This window comes from Gallus gallus, chromosome 2 (genome assembly GCF_016699485.2).
Source record: "Gallus gallus isolate bGalGal1 chromosome 2, bGalGal1.mat.broiler.GRCg7b, whole genome shotgun sequence".
NCBI lineage: Eukaryota > Metazoa > Chordata > Aves > Galliformes > Phasianidae > Gallus > Gallus gallus.
The window spans coordinates 68367222-68387909 of NC_052533.1; the positions used below are offsets into that span (position 1 = coordinate 68367222).

General features: G+C 39.7%; 1 protein-coding gene across 3 annotated transcripts in view; it reads right to left on the reverse strand.

Moving 5' to 3' along the window:
* CDH20 (cadherin 20, type 2) overlaps positions 1-20688 on the reverse strand; it is a 113410-nt gene that overhangs the window by 43040 nt on the left and 49682 nt on the right. For 2 of the 3 annotated variants that reach the window (NM_204134.2, XM_025146992.3), the window contains exon 2: positions 8299-8434. The exons of the other annotated variant lie outside the window; for it this stretch is intronic. The gene's annotated coding sequence lies outside the window, so the exon portion shown is untranslated. The remainder of the gene's footprint in view (positions 1-8298; positions 8435-20688) is intronic. 3 annotated transcript variants of the gene reach the window in all.

Sequence of the window (20688 nt, forward strand, 5' to 3'; positions counted from 1 at the left end):
CAAAGAATTAAATGGGGTATTTTTATTTCCAGCCAAAAAACAATATTTAGCCATGTCTCAAAATAAGCACATATACTCACTGACACTTTTTTTTTTTCTTTTTCTTTTTACTTAAAATTGTCTCTGTATTCATTCAGAAAGAAGCCTCAGAATAGCTGCAGGTACTGTAAGAGGTGAACATTTTTCCTCTAATTCATATTTCTTGAGTATGACATTGTTTCAGCTGTTCAATGCTGCACCTGTATCTTGTCTTGACTTCACAGATTTCCCTGTCTGAACTTGAAGACATGCTACAAACCAAGAGGATGAACATTTCCATGCCAACTTTAAGCTCCTGTCTATGAAATGAAGCCAGCAAAAGAAACAGAAGACTTACAGCCTTTTTCTATCTGAACTGTTAGTGCTACCTTGTCCTTATCACACATTTTCAAAGTGTTTCTAGAAATACAGAATACGTGTGCCTGGCCTTCACAGGACACTTTCAGGCTGAAAGAATGAAGAAGGAATAAAGATCTGCTGACCTCATTTGCCCCACATCTGTTTAAACATGGTAAGAATAATGTTCATAAAATCTGAAAAACAACCTCATATGCTTTGCATGGCAACTTCTAGATTTTGATATTCAAAGTCAATTGTTGCAGTCTCCACAGGGACTGTATGAGTGGTATTAACTAAGTGACCTATGAAAATGTGACATGCACAAAGAGTACCTCTTAAGAAGATGATTCCATTATCTATTTTCTGTCTTCTTCATAATCCACTGTTGGGAGATGTTCCCAGGTTTCCCAGCCCCCTCCCCTGTCAGAAGCTGAGTATTCTAGATGAATTAGTTCCTCTCTCTGGGTTTCTTAATGGCTAAGATCTAGTATTTAATAGAATGTAAGATTTCCTAGGCTTTGTCATGATGGTAAACTCCTGGCTTGGCAGTTTGTTACAGGTGAGTCCTTCGGAGGAGTCTCCAAAACCCAGTGATCCATCTGTCTTAATATTCAACACTGAACGGTAATAGCAAATTTTGTAAGAGCTGAGGTATTCTTGGTCATAACTCCTACCCTTCTATCATCTGATGCAATTGAGTTGTTGTCCTTCTCAGAATCTTTCCTATCTGGTTTGAGTCTAGATTCCCAAATAAATTTGTTTACACAGTGATATAATCTGTCACTCTATCAATATCGTAAAACACAGAGATCCCAATGAGTGCTACATTTCTATTTACTCCATAGGAATTAGCTAGTACAATGGGGAAGAGTCTCCAACTAATGACCCCACCGAGGAAAGGATGAGAAGTTAATCTCTTTGGTCAAGTGATCATTTTGCTCTCCCACAGTAGTAATGGGTGTTTAGCTGGTATGCCAAGGCAGCTAGAAGAAGCCCAGATTATTGTGTACAGGAAGAAGGGAAAAGACATAGCCATAATAAGCCAGGTTTTGTTGTTGTCTTGCTCTTGACTTGTTTGCTAATAGCCCCATAAGAAAGTTTTATTCATAGAAATTCCAGGGACCATCCCACTGCCTGTGGTCTAATGGTGCACACCGGTGCAAACTCTGAGAATGGACCTGAAAGTAGGCTATGGCTTTCATTTGATATTCTTCACTGGTGGTCACCAGCAGGTGATTTTGGTCTCCTTCACTATCTAAGCATAATACCTTCTTTTTAAATACAGAGATATCAGCCAGGATATGAAGAATTGTTGATCCTGGCCACAGAACATAAACAGGGAAAGTCTCTAATGCCAATAACTGCATGAGATATCAAGGCCCATTTCACCCACTGTGGGCAGTCGCTTAATGTGATCTCTCAAATAACTTAATGATTCTTCTTAATTCTCAAGAATTCAGGCAAAGAGATGCTAATATGTAATCAAGGAGAACAAGGAAATGCAGAAAATGTATGAAAGAAAAGGAAATAAAATATATTGCAAAAGAACTCCTCAAATGAGATTGCAGCTTTGCTGCTAGTGCATTGCAGCAGTAGTTTTATTTATTTATTTATTTATTTATTTATTTTCTATCTTACTTGTGGATCTACATTTTTTATTCAGTACTACACTGTATCTTTTCAAGACATGAGGATATCTCTTCCAAACCAGACCTCTGCTCTGAAAGTTGAGATTTTTGCCTTTGGAAATTGCCAATAACTGGTAGTTCCAAGTAGTTAAAGTTCCCCGCCGTATTCTTTGGATGTGATAGTTCAGAAGCCAAGGAAATTCTGACAAAAGAAACTTGGCATCAGAATAGCTGTAATTAATAGAAGTAAAGAGGATTACAGCAAGAAGCTGGAGGGATAGTACTTCCCAAGTGAAAATGGAGTAGGGTTCTGGTCTGGAACAAGTGAAATACTAACTGCAGAAAGTGTGAGAAGAGGAGGAAAAGTGGAATTTTTCTTAGATACTGAGTTATGGATTGTTGGGAAAACATTTGAAACTTGAAAGACAAGTGCATGCAAACTTAAACAATCTGCCTGAAAGACAGCTGCTCAAGAAAACTTTGCTTCCAGATGAAGACGAAACATCCATCCTTGATCTCACTGTTTCTTCCTCTTTGTGTGTGAAATCTAATTAATTGAATATTTTGTATTTGAAATTTCAGACAGGGGAAGGAAGAGAAGTGGAAAATAAAGAGAAATGAGAATAAGCACCACTGCTTTTAGAGGTCAATAGTATAAGTCTGCTGGATACATCATCTTTAGTTAATAATGATGAAAAAGAAGGCTGCACTGTTGTGAGGTGCTGTAAAAGGTGAGAATTCCTTTCTGACCTTTATGAATGGTTTAGGCACTGAAGCATGAGTTTTATTTTCTTCCTTTTGACTGAAGAATTATTTCATCTCTAAATATCTAGCAGTGTAAATATCACCTGCAATTTCTTCCAAATTTTCCAGCCTTTACCCCATCTTCTCTTTTAAAGTTCGGGAGAAGCACAAAGGAAAATATATTTTTATTCCATCAGCATAGCTCAATCTTGGCCAAAGCCTGATCTAGTGCCCAGTTAAAAATTGATGGGATATCTAGATATTACGTTTGCTTCCTCTCAGGCTGCATAACCTACATTTTTTGAATCTTTTGCCAAATCAATCAGTCCACACAGAATTTACCCCTAGGTACTTCAGAAACAAGCTAGAGCAATAGCCAAAACATTAGTGATTATCTTCATATGCTTGTAGAAGATGAGTGAGTTCCTAGAGGACTGAGAGAAAAAAAAAATAAAAATCTACATTCAAAGTGAGGTGAGAGGAATGGGGTTGCTGGAGAGTAAACAGTTAATTACAGATCCTTCGGCTTAACTTCAGTACTTGGAAATTTACTGGAACAACCAACCAGCTTTTTAGTATCTAGAGAATAGCAATGTGGTAAGAAGCAGTGAATATGGATTTATGAAGAACACGCTGAGAACAAGCCAACCTGATCTCCCTTGCTTTGAAAAGTTAACTAGCCTAGCAGATGCAAGATGAGTCAAACAAAATTTCTGACTTCTGTAAGACATTTTACAAAGCTCTACAATTCACTGTCAAAAGCAAGATGGGGCAATATGGCCCAGGTGAAATAAGAATAAGACAGACTAGAAAATAACTCAAAGAGTAGCTATCCATGGCTCAGCGTCTCAGCAAATGGGAGGCAACACCAAATGACCATGCCGGACTTTGTTTCATGTCCAGGACTATTCATTTATACTAAGTATTTATACTAGCACCTCAGATGATGCAGTATGGTTGTAAAATGTGAGGATGACATCAGGCTGGGAGAGGCTGCATGCACTTGGGGAGATGGGGTTAGAATTAAAAATGATCCTGATAAACTGAAGAAAGGGTAAGAAATCAATATGAGAAAATTCAATAAGGGCAAATTGAAAACACAAGCCTTAGAATGGCTAAATCAAATGCCCAGGAATATGGAAGTGAATAATAGCCTAGGAATCAGCACTGTAAGAAAAGAGCTGACTTCAAACTGAATAGGAGCCAGGGCCTCAATGCATGGGTTGTGGTGAAGGAGGAAAACCCTGCTCTGCGCTGTAGCAACAGCGTTCCATGTGTCTTGCGTGTGTTGTGTATGTGATATACACAACTGGCACATACACAACTTATACACAACTTATACTGGCATCCTCAACACAGAAAACCAGTGCACCACAGCTTATAGAAGATGCAGCCCCATTCCCAAACTAATCTCAGGAAGATAGCAAGAAATTTGAACAACAGTTGGGAAAAATAGGACTTGTGAAAAGGTTCAAAATTTGCATACACTGAGTTGAGAAAAAGAAGTCCAGATTTTATTAACAAGTGTAATAGGAAGAGTGGTGATCAACTTATTTTCTTAGTTTCCGAGGGCAGCTGAAGGCACAGTAAACTTTCTTTGAAGCAAGAGGAATTCAGCTTACAAGCAAATCAAACTTCTAGTATAAGGTGGGTGAAGTATTGGAAGAGACAACTGACAGAAACAGTGAAATCTGCACTTTTGAAGCTTTTAAGATAAGGTTAGCGAGTAGGCTACTGGAAGTTGTTCTGGTGGCTTTTGATCTTGTATCAGAAGCAAAAGACAGAAGGAAGTTAGGAAAGTCCTATATTTCTGTGACCCCCAAACATACAAAATCACATCTTACAATGTAAAAAGAAAAAAAAAAGTTTGAGTACTCATTTTGCCTTAGTCTTCTTCTATCATTCCTTTGGGTCTTTCCACCCTTTTGCTTCCTCCTGTTATACTGAATCCATGTGTGCTGTGAACTGCCTCTACTGTGCAAGTGCTCAAATAAACTAGTTAGTCTATTTTAGTGGTAGAGGCATGGCTGATACTTGTGAACATAACAAATGAATCTTAGGATGCTTATGCTTCTCATGACTATTAGAAAATATATGAAGGAAAAAACCTCACCTAATCATCATGAGAAATTAGTATTTCCAGGAGGGAGGATGACCAGAAGGTGCTTATCTGTGATTGCTGTACTGTGGGGCTGTCCAGGAACAGTGCATTCACCCCAACGGCACTCTGCTTCCACTTCTGTTACAGCAGTGTTTTCATGACAGGTAGATCAGACCCAGAGTCTTGTATGCCTAAATGTCATTTTTTGAAGATTATCTCTGAGGTTGTGCCCTCATTCTCTGTATTTTTGTCTAATAGAGTATTCTGTAATCCCTGTAACTGCACAAAGGTTGTAATTTTATTTCATAAAATGATCATCAAATGATGTTGTATTGATTCAGAAGGGGCTTCTGTTTCTGTATATGTTAACTGAAGCTTTATGAAAGCTCAAGTTAATATAAAAATAGTAGCTAGGCAGAACTCCCCATCACTTGTAAAAGACCATTCTTCTCCATTGCCTTTCAAATCCCTATATAAGAAAAACTACCCACACACTTTTCTTATTGATTCCTGTCTCACAGTACAGTTTCACGGTCAAAGTACCCAAGTGAAAATAATTAACTGATCCTTCCTGGTAAGTACGACACATTTCCAGTAAAACAAAGTTTGAGCCCCAGTGACTCCATCATAACTTATTCAACGTCATGGGACACAGTAAGTAATGCACACTTTGCACTAGTTCAGGCACAGAAGACTATAGCTATTTCTGTCTTTTAAAAATGATCATAACTTACTGTAATAGCATATGTTCTTTCTCACCTCCTATAAGCTCACTTTTCTGTTTGTCTAAATTCACTTACAGCTGGCATTGATTTACTTCTGGCCTATACAATCTTACAGCAACACTCCACATTATTGCATTCAACCTTGGATGTGCATATTTCAAAAGCAAGAATAGTGCTTTTCTGTGCATAAGACTGTATTTTCCCTAAAAGACTCTGGCCTAGCCTACAGACTTTGCACAGGACAAATCTCACTTGCTACTTGCTTTGCTCATTTGCACCTTTCAGCATACTCAGATAAATGGAAACATGAAGATATGACCTCAGGTTCTGCACAGGCACAGAAAAGAATTACAGTCCCTAACTGTATACTTTGTAGGCAGCTTTGACATTCAGATGGCAGAGTTAAATTTTTATATTATATCATTTGTGCCCATTAGCCTATTAACTGTCTCATTAGCAGCAATGAATAATTGCAGGCACAATATAGGTCTGAAGAAACTAAAATTTTATTCAGGTGCTATTTATGTAACTGTGACATACTTTGGGATGGAAATGCAATATAAATTCATAGTATTACCTGTCAAAAATCTATCACATCTTCTCCAGCCACTAAAACATCTTTCCTCCAAGAAATACTTTTCCTGCCAATCACACGATAATAAGCAAAATAGAGCTTAAATGAAATTTTCTGCTTTTTAATGTCAGAATGATCTCCACTTGCATAATAGGAGGGGATTGGATTTCTTAATCAATATTTCATTCACCTAAAATAAAAGAGTATAATATAATAAAATAAAATATACTATAAAGTAATATAATGCAATATAATATGACACATATGGAATGCATGGTGTCCATTTTCCCTAGAAGATACGACACGCTCATGAATACGCATAATTTTGTGATCCTAGGAAGGGCAAACCCAACTCATATGCAGCTCACATCCATAGCTACCTGGGCAGTTCCAGGTCACCTTTAAGTCCAGGGTTTGAGTCCCACTGAAGAAATTATCAGATTTTATTAAGATCTGTTGCTGTTAATTTCTAGATAAATATTGAAGGCGGAGTAATAAACCAGTGAATGGGACTGGCTTAGGAAGCCACAGTGAAAAGTTGCATTTTTAGGAATATGGAAACAGGAGAGAGCTATCTTGCAAAACCTGAATAGGAAAGCATTGCAGGCTGCTGGACTGATGTGGAGACATGGCAGTCTGGGCTACCCCATTTCTGCACAGAGACAGTCTCAAGCAACACTGTTCAAAGCTGGAACAGGGTTTTCTGCTTGTTCCTTGCTTTGTCTATGGCACCGTCTATGCTCCTGGCATCTTCCACCTGCCCCAGCGGGCACAGGCTTCCAGAAGAACCCCTTCCACAGCCATTTTGATGAGGAACTCTCTCATCACTGTCCTAGGTAGAGGGCAGGCACGCCGCTCTGGCCTGTGGAGGTCTCAGGGTCCCCCTGTGACAGTATCACCACAACACATGGGGCAGGGAGCTGGCTAGGCAGATGGAGGGGTGGCCTTAACTAAGCAGAACAATCACTGTTCCTTGTCCTGCACCACATGAGGGAAGAGGAAAGTGCATATGTCCTTATGTGAAGAAATCCTGCTGTTCTGCTTGTGAAGGTCTTCACCTGTTGCTGCGACCTTCCTTAAAAGACACAGGAGACTTTCTCTGATGACAGCTCCCAAACTCCACTAATTTCAGCGAGTGCAGTCTGTAGCCGTAGTCCCTAACCATTTTGCTATGAAGTAAAATTGAATAAACTGCAAGAAATGTGAACAGTGATTTGGAAAGAAATATGTCAAGGACGATAAAACTTTTGATTTCTGGTTTAACACTCATTCAGTACTTCAGGAGTAGCTGTAGCGCCTGTCCAATGCTATTAATTAGCATAACTGAGCTTCATTCACTGTAACTATTCTTTTCAAACACATACATTGTTATTTATTCCCTATTTTGTTTTCCCACAAGGCACATTTCAAAACAGCATGTGCTGTTTCTGACGCAATACCATATCAATCTGATTATATCGTACATAATAAAATATGCCCTAAGATAGAGCACTGCAAGATATTTATTTAGAAGGACACCTTTGATGTTATGCGAACTAAAGAAATCTTTAAATTCTACTGAAATAAAAGTGAAATTTGGTGCCACTGTAATCAATCTTGATCCTCTGCACAAGTTAGAGCTTCCTACAAGTGCAATTCTAATCTACTTCCAAATACAAGCTTCCAACTAGACAGTCAAGACAGGCAGATTAGCTCTTTGAACAGGAATCTTCTGAAAGCACAAATAGAAACATATGGATCTAATGCCTATTTTACAAATCAACATTTCAATTAGAAGAGTTTTACAACTTGTTTAAGAATAACACGCCCGTGTCACTGTCACCGTCACTCTTAAGTAATGCATGGGTTTAAAATTAGAGCCTCCTTGAACAGACTTTTGAGGCGCAAATAACGGAATTATTCCTGAGCTGTTTATATGGATACCAATGACTGCAACAGACAGCTACTTAATATTTCTCAAGAACTGTTTTAGACAACTTGTCTAGATCCTGGAGAACACAGCAGATGCATTTGTTTCTTACCGACACAAAAATACAATGCTTTATGGTACTACTCCGTTTTCAATCAATCCACCATATTCAACAAGAGGCTATACAGAAAACATATGTTATAGCAAAGAGAAAAAGAAATAGTAGCGTTACAACATACCTTTCACTACGTCTGTACTTCTCTCTGCTCCTGTCATTTGCTACAGCAGCTCAGCTTATCACTGCCTTTCCCTCGTACACTCCTGGGCAGCACAACAGGCACTTCGGCAGCTTTGTTCTCTTTAACACAATCGGCTCTAAAGAAAAAGTTTCATTTGTATTATAGTTTGCGGTAATTTTCAAGGAAAGAAAGACATCACCCCAAACCAATCAGAATATTCTTTGTCCGAAGATCTAGCCTCTTTCTCAACTGATGCACTAGTATGTGAATGAGGCCAGTAATCCATGAGGTGAGGTATACAGAAGCCATTCACTCAAAAAGATGACGAGGGAACATAAGCTACGTGGGTGGATGGTGGGAACAATAGCAAACATTTCACGTTGAGGTGGCTGGGAATGAATAATGCATGTGTTGGGGAAACAGTTGCCCCATTCTGGCGTGGGGAGGATGGAAAGAGTGGGTGTGGGTGGTATTTTCCTGATCAAGTTAGCATTCCCAATTAAAATCATCATCTGCAGAGACCCAGAAGATGCAGTATGACGCTAAAACAATGCATATATATCCAAGGGGGAACCAATTACTGCTATATGGACCCACAAAGAAAGCTGCTAAGATGCAAAAATAATATTTTATGTAGGCAGGCAGGCAGACATACAAAAATGAAACCAAAAGGCCAGGAGAAATGTTAACAGACTACGTGCTCTTTTGATCTATATTGTTTAGATATGCCATATAAATGAACGCTTCATCTCAGCTGAACCATCCTTTCAAATTATTGTTAATTAAGTAATAATCCCTGAGAAATCTGTCATTACCAACAGTTAGGAACTGGTTTATTATGTTTGCCCCAGGCTATTAATGCTCAGACACAATGGCCACTAATTGCAGTAAGAACTAATTTCCCTGGAAAGACACACGCATCTTCTAACTATCTGGCAGCATATTTTTGTTCTAAAACTTTACTTTAAACTTGTGTAACTGAAGCATTGATCAGTCAGAAATTCTTTAATCATTCCTCAAAGAAACCACCACTAACAAAAAGAAGGCAGATTTTCATTAGCGTTGTACGTTCTTAATTTTCTCTCGCAGACAACAACAACGGCAGGGGTTATATTCCCTATAAACAATGCATCAGCTCCAAATCCAGCAATGCCAGCAACAGCATTTTCAATCAATGCCATGAGCTTTGGACCAGTCCCAGCAATTCCTTTAAAAAGGGGGGGGAGGGTCTGTTATTTCGTAGGTGCACATTACAGCTCTTCTTCTATAACAAATTATTAAAGCAATAAGAAATTCCTGAGATGTCAGTGACCAAACTATGACATTTAATTCTGTCAGCTGTTTTCAGTGTAGACAAGCCAGCTGGCCGTAATAATTCCCATTAAGTATTCTTAAAGGGATAAATTGACAAAATTAATCCAGAGGCAGGGAAAAAAAAAATCTACCTGGAATTTAAAGTGATTTGCTCCACAAACACTTCTTCCCTCTTCTCAGGAGCAGAGTGTAAGGAAAAAACCTTAAAGAAAAGCTGCCATTGTCATTGCATTTTAACGGCACCCACATCACAATTTTAAAAGAACTGCCATTTCAGCTATTTCTTAAATAACCTCCTTTTCCCTCCATAATCATGTAATATATTTCTTTCACCTTCTGACGAGTACATAGCTTTTCTTTTTTTTTTTTTTTTTTTTTTAATAAACTTACACATTCATTTTGCAGGAAATTGTATTTTAAAATGCTTCTCAAAGGGTTTTTTTTTTTTTTTTTTTTTATCCTAACACTTTCATTTGGGTTGAATTAATGCCGAATCCTGATTTGCAAAAATAGAGGGAGAAGAAGAGAGGGAGAGAAAGAGAGGGAAAAAAAAGAAGCTTAGCTTGTATCCCAGCTCCAAAACACACATCTCCAATTCACGTTTCAAAATCAATCTTATTGTAACCTTTATCTGTACTAACGGCATTATTCTGATACTTCTGAAACACAAACAGCAGCAGTGTAATTATCTACTGGACTAGATAGTCAAATCAGTTTTCTCCCCCTTTATTCACCAGTTCACAGTTTGTTTTCAAGCCTTCAATGCCAGCTCTAACTTTATAGTTTTTATCCTTTTCCTTTCTCTTTTATTCTTTTTTTACATTCTTTTTTTTTTAACGTTCTTCTCTCTCTTTTTTCCCCATTAAGATTCGAATAGGCCAGTACCTCAGCCAATACGTCTAACATGCGTGAATAGACTTGCAGAAAAGCAGGGTCTTGCAGAAAAGCAGGGTCTCCTTTTGTCTGGGCCCGTATGGCTGTAAGTCATTCTGCACCGATAGGCAAGGCCTTCTCTCTCTGTGGGAGATTTCCAATAATTGCCAGAACAAATTAAACTGGGGCTTATCTATTCCTCTCTCCTTTCAGCTTGAAAATGGAGGGAACTGAGGAACAAGACCAATTTTAACAGGTGACAGGGCAGCATAGAAATAGATTGGATACAGCTTGTATGAAGTCATGTTGTAGTCAGCAGTGGCAGGACACTGCTTTGAGTAGCGGGGTGGTGATGTGCTCCATGGACCCAGCCAATCCTTCTGATCTGACAAATAAAAAATGAGTTGGAGATTAAGAGCAGTCCATATAATCCCCATTGTGACAGGCAGAATTAAGAAAAGGAGTATTTCTGGTCATACTTATGCAGACTGGGCTGCCCAGAAAAGCAGAATGGAACATTGTGTGTAGAAAGGACATATGTGGCATATCTTAAAAAAAAAAAAAAAAAAAGACAAGAAGCGTATAAGAAGTTCTGATATTCCCCCTCATACTCGCTACACAATCTCTCTCAGCAGGCCCACCGTGTGCCTTAGTCTATGGGCAAGTGTCATGAAGTGCAGAATTAACTCTTACAGAGAAGCAAAGTAATGAGGAGAGTTCTGCTTTGCCTCTGTGGTGAGCATTTGGCTGTCTGGGGCTGAAAGGAGTGTTTTAAGAGATAATATAGTTATCAGACACATATTTTCTATAGCAATGAACTGTCATCTTCTTTTACAGATGAGATAAAGTGAGTTCAAAGTGCTTTCTCCAGGCAAAGATACACTCAAATCTGTGCAGTGGAAACGAATTCTTTGTCAGTGTCTGACAGAGAGATATGTGACCCATCAGATTTGAAAGGGACCTTTAATTTTTGGGGCTGATGAATGTTAGTGAGAAGTATTAGGATCTTCCCTCGACCGACATGATTACTGCTATCACATGAGAGTATGTCAAACACATTTCAGCATACTGTTGTCTGTCAAGCTCTGAAACACCATCATTCACTGTAAACTAACTTCTCAACAACCACTCTCCCTCAGCCAGGCTGTCCAATTCTCATAGTCAATGAGAAATTAATGTGAAAAAAAAAATCCAGCAGTACTCAGTATTAGGTTTCCTCCTATTTTTCTCTCTGTACTATTCAGCACCTATTCATGCAGAGAACCTCCCTGTGCGACCTCAACCACTGACCTCCTGATGCATGACTGTGTCAGGATGGAAGTTAAGCTGAAACAGAAGGGGCAAACACTAGGACCTATAGGACCTAAGGGCAATAAGGAAATAGGGAGTAAATTGAAGGTTGGTGTGGTGCAGAAAAAGGGACTGAAGGATGAATGTGGGAAGAGCAGCTTGTAATAGGGAATGCAAAAGCAGCGGCCTCTGTGACTCAGTTCCTCATTTGCAAAGCAGGAATAATGTGGTATCAGTATCTCATCTCACATGAGCAATGAGAAGGTGCCAAAATCAGTAGTCATTTTGCAAAATAGGGAATAGCAGAGAATTTGAAACCACAGTGTCCTTGTTTTATCAGTATTGCACATCAGGGCAACATGCAGCAAGCTGTCTAATGCTTAAGCACAGCGCTGGGTGCATTTCTCATTGACTGTACTTCTAGCAGACTCAGCTATTTCAAGTGAGTTCTGGCTCTGGGAGATGTGATCTCCCAATTCCAGGTGAGGGGGAAGCTCTTTCGCCTTTTCCAGGAGGCCAGCGTGGAGGGCCTGCCAATAAAGACTCAGGCTGACTCTCTTTCCCTCTCCTCTGATTTCTTTTTGGTTCATTTGATTTATTATTCTTAATTATTCTGTATTATCTCACATTCTTTTTAATAGATTAGTTTCTCCTGTCTCAATTGAGTTTCTTCCTCTTCCTTCCCCCAGCTTCTTCTCAAGGGGATGAAGGGGTGCCGCGTGATTAGCTCTTCAAACTGCGACACAGTTACATACTTACACCAATAGTTGAATAAAATGGCTAAAAACTCAGAAGATGAAGTAGGCCAACTCAAGAATCATATCACATTTACTGAGATTATTATGACATAAAATTTTCATTTGGATTATTTCTTTGGGAGGAACAAAGAAGTGAAGGGTCTATATTATAGAGATTTTATGGACTTTGAAGACCATTTACAATTGCAACTAATTGCAGTATGGCATAAGTTACAACGCTGATTTGAGGCCAAATCAATGTATACTCTTTAAAGATCCTCTTCAGTATCATGGCCAGGTAAGCGTTGGAGTAGCCATCCCTGGAAGTACATAAAAGATGTGTGGACATGGTGCTCAGGGACATGGTGCAGTGGTGGACCTGGTAGTGCTAGGTTGATGGTTGAATTTGGTGATCCAACCCAACTGATTCTAGATGATATTTGGCATAGAACTCAGGACAAGAGTTAGGCTTGCTCAAGAAAGCAATAGAATTTTGCTATTGTCTTATAAAGATGAGTTCACTCTAACATCACACACCAAAAGCAAAAACAGAATGAAAGAAGGGAAATCATCATGAAATCTCAGAGGGATTGAAAAAAAGTAAAATGCAAAGTCACATTTTCAGTTCAAAATGTCAATCCTGAGAATGACTTTTTGACCTTAATAACTTCTCCAACCTATCTTAGATAAGCAATTTTGTTTCTTAAACAGCCCATAACTGAACTAATTACTTAAAAAGACGTTGTAATTTTAGATCATTTTTAAAGATCTCTGGAGGAAGCTATGGAAAATACTTAACAGCTTCATTTTCCATTAGATTCTCCATAAAAAAAAAAAAAAAAAAAAGAGAGAGAGAGAGAGAGAGAAAGAAATATGGAAGTTTTACAGCATGATTTTCATTTCTAAAAACTATGAACAGTCAGCAAAACTGAAACGACAAATCCATTCTGAATTGACTTTTTAATAGTTATAAGCCCATGAATTCAACTATTTCAGAAGCACACACCTCAGAGACTCTGCACTGTTTTAGCCCCATACATTCTTGTTTCTAGCTATTCTTTTTAATCGAGGCAGATAATGGCCAGTCACCATCCAGTGGGCAAATGCTTACACTGGAAAGGGGTATTTTTAGAACCCTATGTAAATTAGCTTCTGCTTCCCTCTTGAAAACACAGCAAAGTCAATAAAACATACATTCCTGCAAACAAAACAAGAACTGAGGTTTTAGGATCAATTTCAAACATTATTTATATACAGGAAACCTTCCTTACTTAGGAGGAGTCAGTGAAGGGGATTTAATGTCTATAAAATGGGCTAGATTGTCATTGGCTTTAATTAGTGCCACGCTGGAGAAATCTGAATAAAGGATGAATGTGACCTTTCTCTTTATAAATAGGGAAATGCATTCATAGCAAGTAATTTTTTTTGCAGAAAAATAAAGATCTGAAGGTAATTGCATGCCAGGGTGAAGTTGGAGTTGACCTTTGAAGTCAATATACAGTGAAGAATGGGCAGTGCTCTCTGAGGAATGGGCATCCATTCACCTGCCCAGGACAGACCTCTTGCCAAAGCCTCAGGAACAGAGGTCTGACTTTCCTCATTGTGGCACTCAATCTGCCTGGCCTGCTGCTCCAAATGGGAGCAAAACCAATGACTTCAAAAAGCACGAGATCTCTCGTCAGCTGGCTACAAGGCTGGGAGTGAACAAAGCTTTCTAAAGCCAGCTATGTTTACCTTGCAGAACTGAAGTCTGTTAGTCCTTTATCACCTTCCTGTGGCTGTCAAAAGCTTCTAATGTAGCAAGGACTCCATTACAGCACGCTGGATGCTCATCGACTGCAACCTGACCTTCGTGGCCTATGTGGGGCCCAAGGACCATCATGTTCACTACTCTGCCAACTGCGCTGCAAATGCTTAATACATCTATCCTTTCGATTGGCCTCGACTGCAAATGAATCCAAAATAGCTTTTTCCTCTGCAGTCCTAAATCACTTATTTTTGAACTCTAGACCAAAGAGGCTTGGCTTTCTTTTGATCGGTCAATCTAACACCCTTTCCTGCCTGTTGAGGATCTCCTGTCTTGCTGTTCACTGTGTTAGGGCAGAAGTGGCACCTTGGCAGTCTCATGTCTGCTGACCTCATGCTCAGAGTTATCAGGAGGCCACTGCGGCCGCTCACGTTTCTTCTTTGTACTTTCATAACATTTTTTTTTTCTGATTCGGCAAACCTAAATGCCCAAATAGAAACAGGACCCTTCCTAGATGTGTCCTGTGGCAGCTTTTAAGCACTCATGTCATTCCATATCATGATTCCTTGTCTTTTTAAAGCTAGGGAAGGTCTGGAAAATGTCATGAGTGGGAAACCTCTAAGGAACACCCACTCGTCACAGATATTTCTTGCTAATTCTGCAGATGGTATGTTCTTTCTTCTGAATAGGACAGTGAAATGAGCTCCTGCTGATGTGAGGCTTTAAAAGATGCAGTAGTCCTTTCAACAAGGGCAGCAGTGAAGTCTTCTGTGTCCTTTCCAAATCCTTATCCAGCTAATTACATGTGTAAGACACACTGCTAAGTTCTATCACTAGATGCTTGCTTCCTGCTAGTATTTTCTGCCTAGCTAAATTCTCTGTTGTTTCCTCTGTGCGTGGCAGTTATCTTCAGTTCCTGGACCATTTGAGAGCATACAGACTCTTTAACCGCTGTCCAGATGTGATCTGGAGAAAATTCAATGATTGTAGCCCGTATAAAATCCATAAAGATGAAAGGTGTTATAACTGCATATTAATTATTCATCACTAATGTTACACATACTAATGTTTTCCTCAAATGATAATGCACCCACCTGAGCTGTAAACATGTCGTTAAAGAGCTGTAGGTTTTTTTTTTATTTTTCATCCAAACTTGGCCAAGAACTTCACCAAAGAGATAGAATCAAGGTTCTGTGAATATAAAATCCCTTCCTCAGCCAGGGATGAATTTAGAGAAGTAAAGAGAAAAGATGCTGTTGATTCCTTCTAGAGCACCACGAAGCCCTTACATCGGATCAAGCATGATTCAAAGCCACCACTGCAGCACACATATGCTGTATATGCACAGCAAGGATGCTGAAATCTCTGCTGAGCACAGAACTGCTTAACACTGTCTGCAAAATTACCCTGTAGGCTGTCCAGCCTATTAACTACTGACGTCAACAAAAATAGCAACTGGAGATTCCTGTAGCTAAATATATTCTTGCCCTGTAAAGCTGTTTTGGGTCTAAACACAAAGATCTCTTCACAACCGTGTGAAACAGCCAACTCCCGGCAGTAACGCTTAATGGCTCTGTTCAATGTAAACTGTGCACTTAGGAGTGATCATGGTATAATTATAGAAAAATGCATTAACAAATAAAGCTTTAAGGGGAAAAAAAAGCACTCAAAATCAGATAGTTAGCTGGAAATGAAGTTGTGAATCTCAGGTAAATTCAATACAAACTGCAGTCACTCTAAATAGGAATAGCAATAAAGAAGACTTGGTATTATATTGTTATGAATGAGATAGTGAGTGGTCTCCTGTTGTTTCACTTTTTCTAAATTCTGCCAACAGATGCTATTAAAAGGAAACAAGATTAAGCTGCAAAACAGAATCTTTAGCAGTGGTAACCACAACAGAATAAACAATGACTGTCTCCAGTTCTGAACAGGAGGCAGCAAGGAGCTTTCCACTCAGTAAAACCATATTTGTGCTGGAATTTTCTTTCCTTGCAAGGCTGTTCTTTAACAAGGATGAAGTGAGACCACGGGCTACAGGCTGCGAGCACTGAGGTGAGGTATGGTGATGGATGTGATCCTGTCACCAGATGAAACGTGTCCATGAATGTGTATGTCTGTGTACCTAGACGTACATGCACATTTATGTTTAGTTAGCTTAACATCAGGTAAAACGTTTTATTATAATTTAACCACTGCCCATAAAGGAGAGCTTAGAGGGGAACAGTGGTCGGCTGCTGCTTGGAGGAAGGAGTCAGTGCTGGGACACTTGTGACAAGGTGTGAATTGGCAAACACAGCTCCCCATCCCAGTCAGAGAGTGCATCTAGGGTGAACGCCCCATGCTGTGAACTCTCATCCAACTGGGAGCTGCCAAGTACTAGTTTCTAGCAAGCAGGAAACAGTAGTTTCCAAAATATGCATGGTTTCAAAGGCAGAGAAAAAAGCTGCTGCAGGTGAGCTGGGAGACCCTACCTAGGTGACCCTGTATAAATCCAACCTTGCTGGCATTTTCTTTTTCTCTGGACTGGAAATCACAATGAATACTGCAAGCAGCAGATAAGCATAGTAAGTTCAAGACTGTCTTATGTTTTGGATGTGGCACTGCATTAACATGATGGAAGTCAGAGGAGCTCATGCTCAATTATTTAGATTTGTCTCATCTGTCCAGACTGAAGAACTATATGGGGTCGCAGAGCAGTTATCTCAGTCTTTTATGTCAACAGATGACAAGATTTTTGTTACATGGGAAAATTGGAGATATGTACATCTTCTGGGGTTTGATCACTACACAGCCTGGCTGCACGCCTCAGCAGCACATGAAATATGCAGCCCATGTCAGCTTCTCAACAGGCACATCCCTGGCAGTTCCTGTGAGCTCCGGTCTCAGCAGGAGATAAGATGCTATGCATCATTAAATCAGCACCAATCAACCACCTATTACTGGTGCAGGAGAAAGGCTCATTCAACAAGTGTTCCCAGTGAGGAATAATCACTAATAATGAACGCTGCATGAATTTCAACGTTATCTGTTGAAACATAGGCCAGAAGACCACAAAAACATCTTCAGTGCTACTGAAGCTTAAGCACAAGCACTAGAATAACATGCCAAAAGCTGTTTGAAATTAGATATTTGGAATAATATTTATATTCTTGTTTAAGGCCCCTCAGCTCTGACAGCTTTCAGACGAAGCAGACAATGTGGCTGCAATGTCGCGCACCTTAGTAGGGTATGCAGTCTCCACTTAACATGACTGGCAAATATCAACTTCCTATTATATACAGATATAATTTGGGACTAATTTTCAGTTGAAATAAACATTTTCTTCCAGGCTTCCCATAAAAAATGAAATCAAGTTGTTGTTGTTTTTTTTTCCTTTTCCTTTCTTTACTGTTGGACATTATGCGGCGATTGGGATAAACAGAGTAAGAGAAAAATGAAAGGTTAAACAATACCAAGTTTCTCACGCTATGCTGGAAGCACTAGGCACAGCCTGTTCTGCATAGACAAAATATTACTGGTCTGAACAGCTGCCCTTGTCTTTGACCAAGGAGGTTCTGGGCTAATCTCTGCTCTCTGGGAGCAGTTCTGCCTCATTATCATCTCACTTAGGCAGCATGTTGCATCTTGTCCTTGGGTGTCTCCAAACCTCCCTTTTTAATTTTCACTCCAAGAAAGAATTTTTTTTTTTTTTAATTTTAAATCACAGAATAGAATCACAGAAGGGCTCAGGTTGGAAGGGACCTCAAAGCCCATCAGTCCCAACCCCGTGCTGTGGGCAGGGCTGCCACCACCAGCTCAGGCTGCCCAGGGCCCCATCCAACCTGGCTTTGAGCGCCTCCAGGGATGGGGCACCACAGCTTCTCTGGGCAGCTGTGCCACTGCCTCTCTGCCCTCTGAGTGAAAGATTTCCCCCTAACATCTAACCTGAATTTTCTTTCTTTTAGTTTAAATCCATTTGCCTTTGTGCTATCACTATTAGACCACGTTCTTGCACCTTCCACTGGACTTCTAAACACTTAGCACCCTTTCAGTGCAAATAAATGATCCTTTCTTTTGCGTCTCAGGGTTCACTTGGCTTACAGTGCAGTGGGGACGCTGACATCTGACTCTAAGGATGGCACGCAATATTTGCTGGCACCCATTATGTCCATATGTAACCTCCTGAGGCTCTGCAGAAGTTCAGAGGGCTCAGGGATGCCCAGGGCTTCTTTTGCTAGCAAGAGGGCAGCCTCAGAAAACATCTGTGTAGCCTCACTTTTTTTTTTTCCTTGTACCTTTGCAGCTTAAAAGTACAGCTGCAAATCAAACCATGTTGCTGGGAGTAATATCACTTGTATCGTCAACCTTGAGAATAAAGGATTTTAGCTGGATTTCCCAAAGAAAAAGGTGTACAATCATTTCTTACTGCCTGTCAGTCCTCATCTAATACAACTGGAATCCATTTAGCCAATTTCAACTCTGCTTGACAGAGAAGATGTTATAGCAGATAAGGAAGAGGATTATATGTGATATACCCAAAGGACTTCTTTTTCCACAGCAACTTTGTATATTTACTTCCCTACAAGTATATCTGCTTTTTTAATGTGCCACATACATGTTGCTTGAGCAGTTCTGTAATAAATGTCATCTTTTTAATGTGTATTTACAGTTTTAAATATGCCCCGAGATCTTAATTTGGAATGAGAATGATAGCGTGCAATTAAAATCTAAAATGAAATATTGCAGGAACACTGTAGGTTGTAACTGCAATTATTAACAGGAAAAGATGACATGCCTGAGATACAGTCTGTCTATCATTGTGTGAGTGCAAGTTCTGCAGGGAAAGAACCGCTATTTGTTATGAGGTTACACGTTGCCAGTCATGATGGTCACCTTGATCCTCTCTGCTAAGATAAGATAAAGCCAAGCAGTATCATTGGTGATCTAGTGCTTGATTTAGTGGGGGGGCAACCCTGCCCACAGCCAGGGGTTGGAACTAGATGGTCTTTGAAGTTCCTTCCAACCCAAGCCATTCTATGATTCCATGATGACCATGCATGATAGCAGAGTATTTGCTTGCTTTTAGAAGATGGCAGCAACGCTGCATCTTCAGGAAGCCCCATGTGGTAAAAGTTAGTGACCTTTTAATGGTGACAGTTATATGAAATGGTTTGAATAATTACCTAAGAAAAGATCCTTTTGTATATCTTTACAGACATCCTGCAACGAGATGCTCTTTTGTGGCATTTTCATTTCCATTCTAAACCACATTAATGATTCATTGAGTTGGAGAATCTGATGAAAAGGAAAAAAACAAAATAACATGATGCTTCTAACGTTGTCGCTTGGAGGCTCTACTGAGCAACCTCTATGGCTGTGGTGGGTGAGATCCCTACAATGCAGCAGGGAACGTGGGGAACTCTACCTCACACCGGACCATCTCACCGCCCCCCTGCAGCCATTCCCAGGCAGATGGCGGGGAAAGACCATCTGAAACAGCTGCAAGCAGCAGTAAACAAGCTGCAAACAAGCCTACCAAGGGAAATTCTCATTTGGTGATGCTGGCTTTATCATCTGCATCTGCAAGTTTGTGAGTCATTGCTTCTGTTTAATTCAATGTATACCATCCTGCAATAGAAATCAAAATGGGGGATGAAAGAAGAGGTGAAAATTGGAGAAAAGGAACTCGTGTTACACAGCAGAGACCTGAAGGCCATAATACAGATTAAAACAGTAGGGGTTTTTTTGTTTGTTTGTTTTAGCTGTTTCCTTCCCCCCCTAAGATGTTCAAGGCAGTATCTACAGAGTAAGGAATATCCTGCCTATACAGGAGAGGAATATATGCTTAATTATATCTATGTGCTTTTGCAGGAAATCACAGGGTTGAGGGACCCACTTGTATTAATCTTATTGAACTCTTCTGCATTATTATAATCCTGCAGGAAAGGTAAGCCTGCGTAGACCTAAACCCTTCCTATTCAAAAGTGAGATCCCAAATCAGCAATTCTTTTCTGTTTTGTATTTTCAGCATGAGAGACAGAATAAAATATATGTTTAGAGAATGAAAGCAGTCTCCACAATGCCCACACAGACCTATACAGGATATGAAATGGAAATTAGAAGCATTTTATGCCATGTGTTTCTTTTAGCCTGTCGGTGAAACTTAAAACAGTGGTGATGGCAACTGATAACAAATATCAATATTAATCTTCTCAAGGAAAAGTAACCTGAGATCATTATGAAGCTGAAACTCAGTTTTGTGAAATTCAGAGGTAGCACTGTCAGAAGTCTGAAGGAGTCTCCATCAACCTCAATTTTTCTCCATAGTTTGTGAAAGGAAGTTGTAGCAAACTAGGGGGAAAAATGCTATAATGTGATAGAAAGTACAGCAATAACAGCAGAGTAGCAAAGTCTTTAGCTACAGCAAATGAGGACGAGCCCAAATGC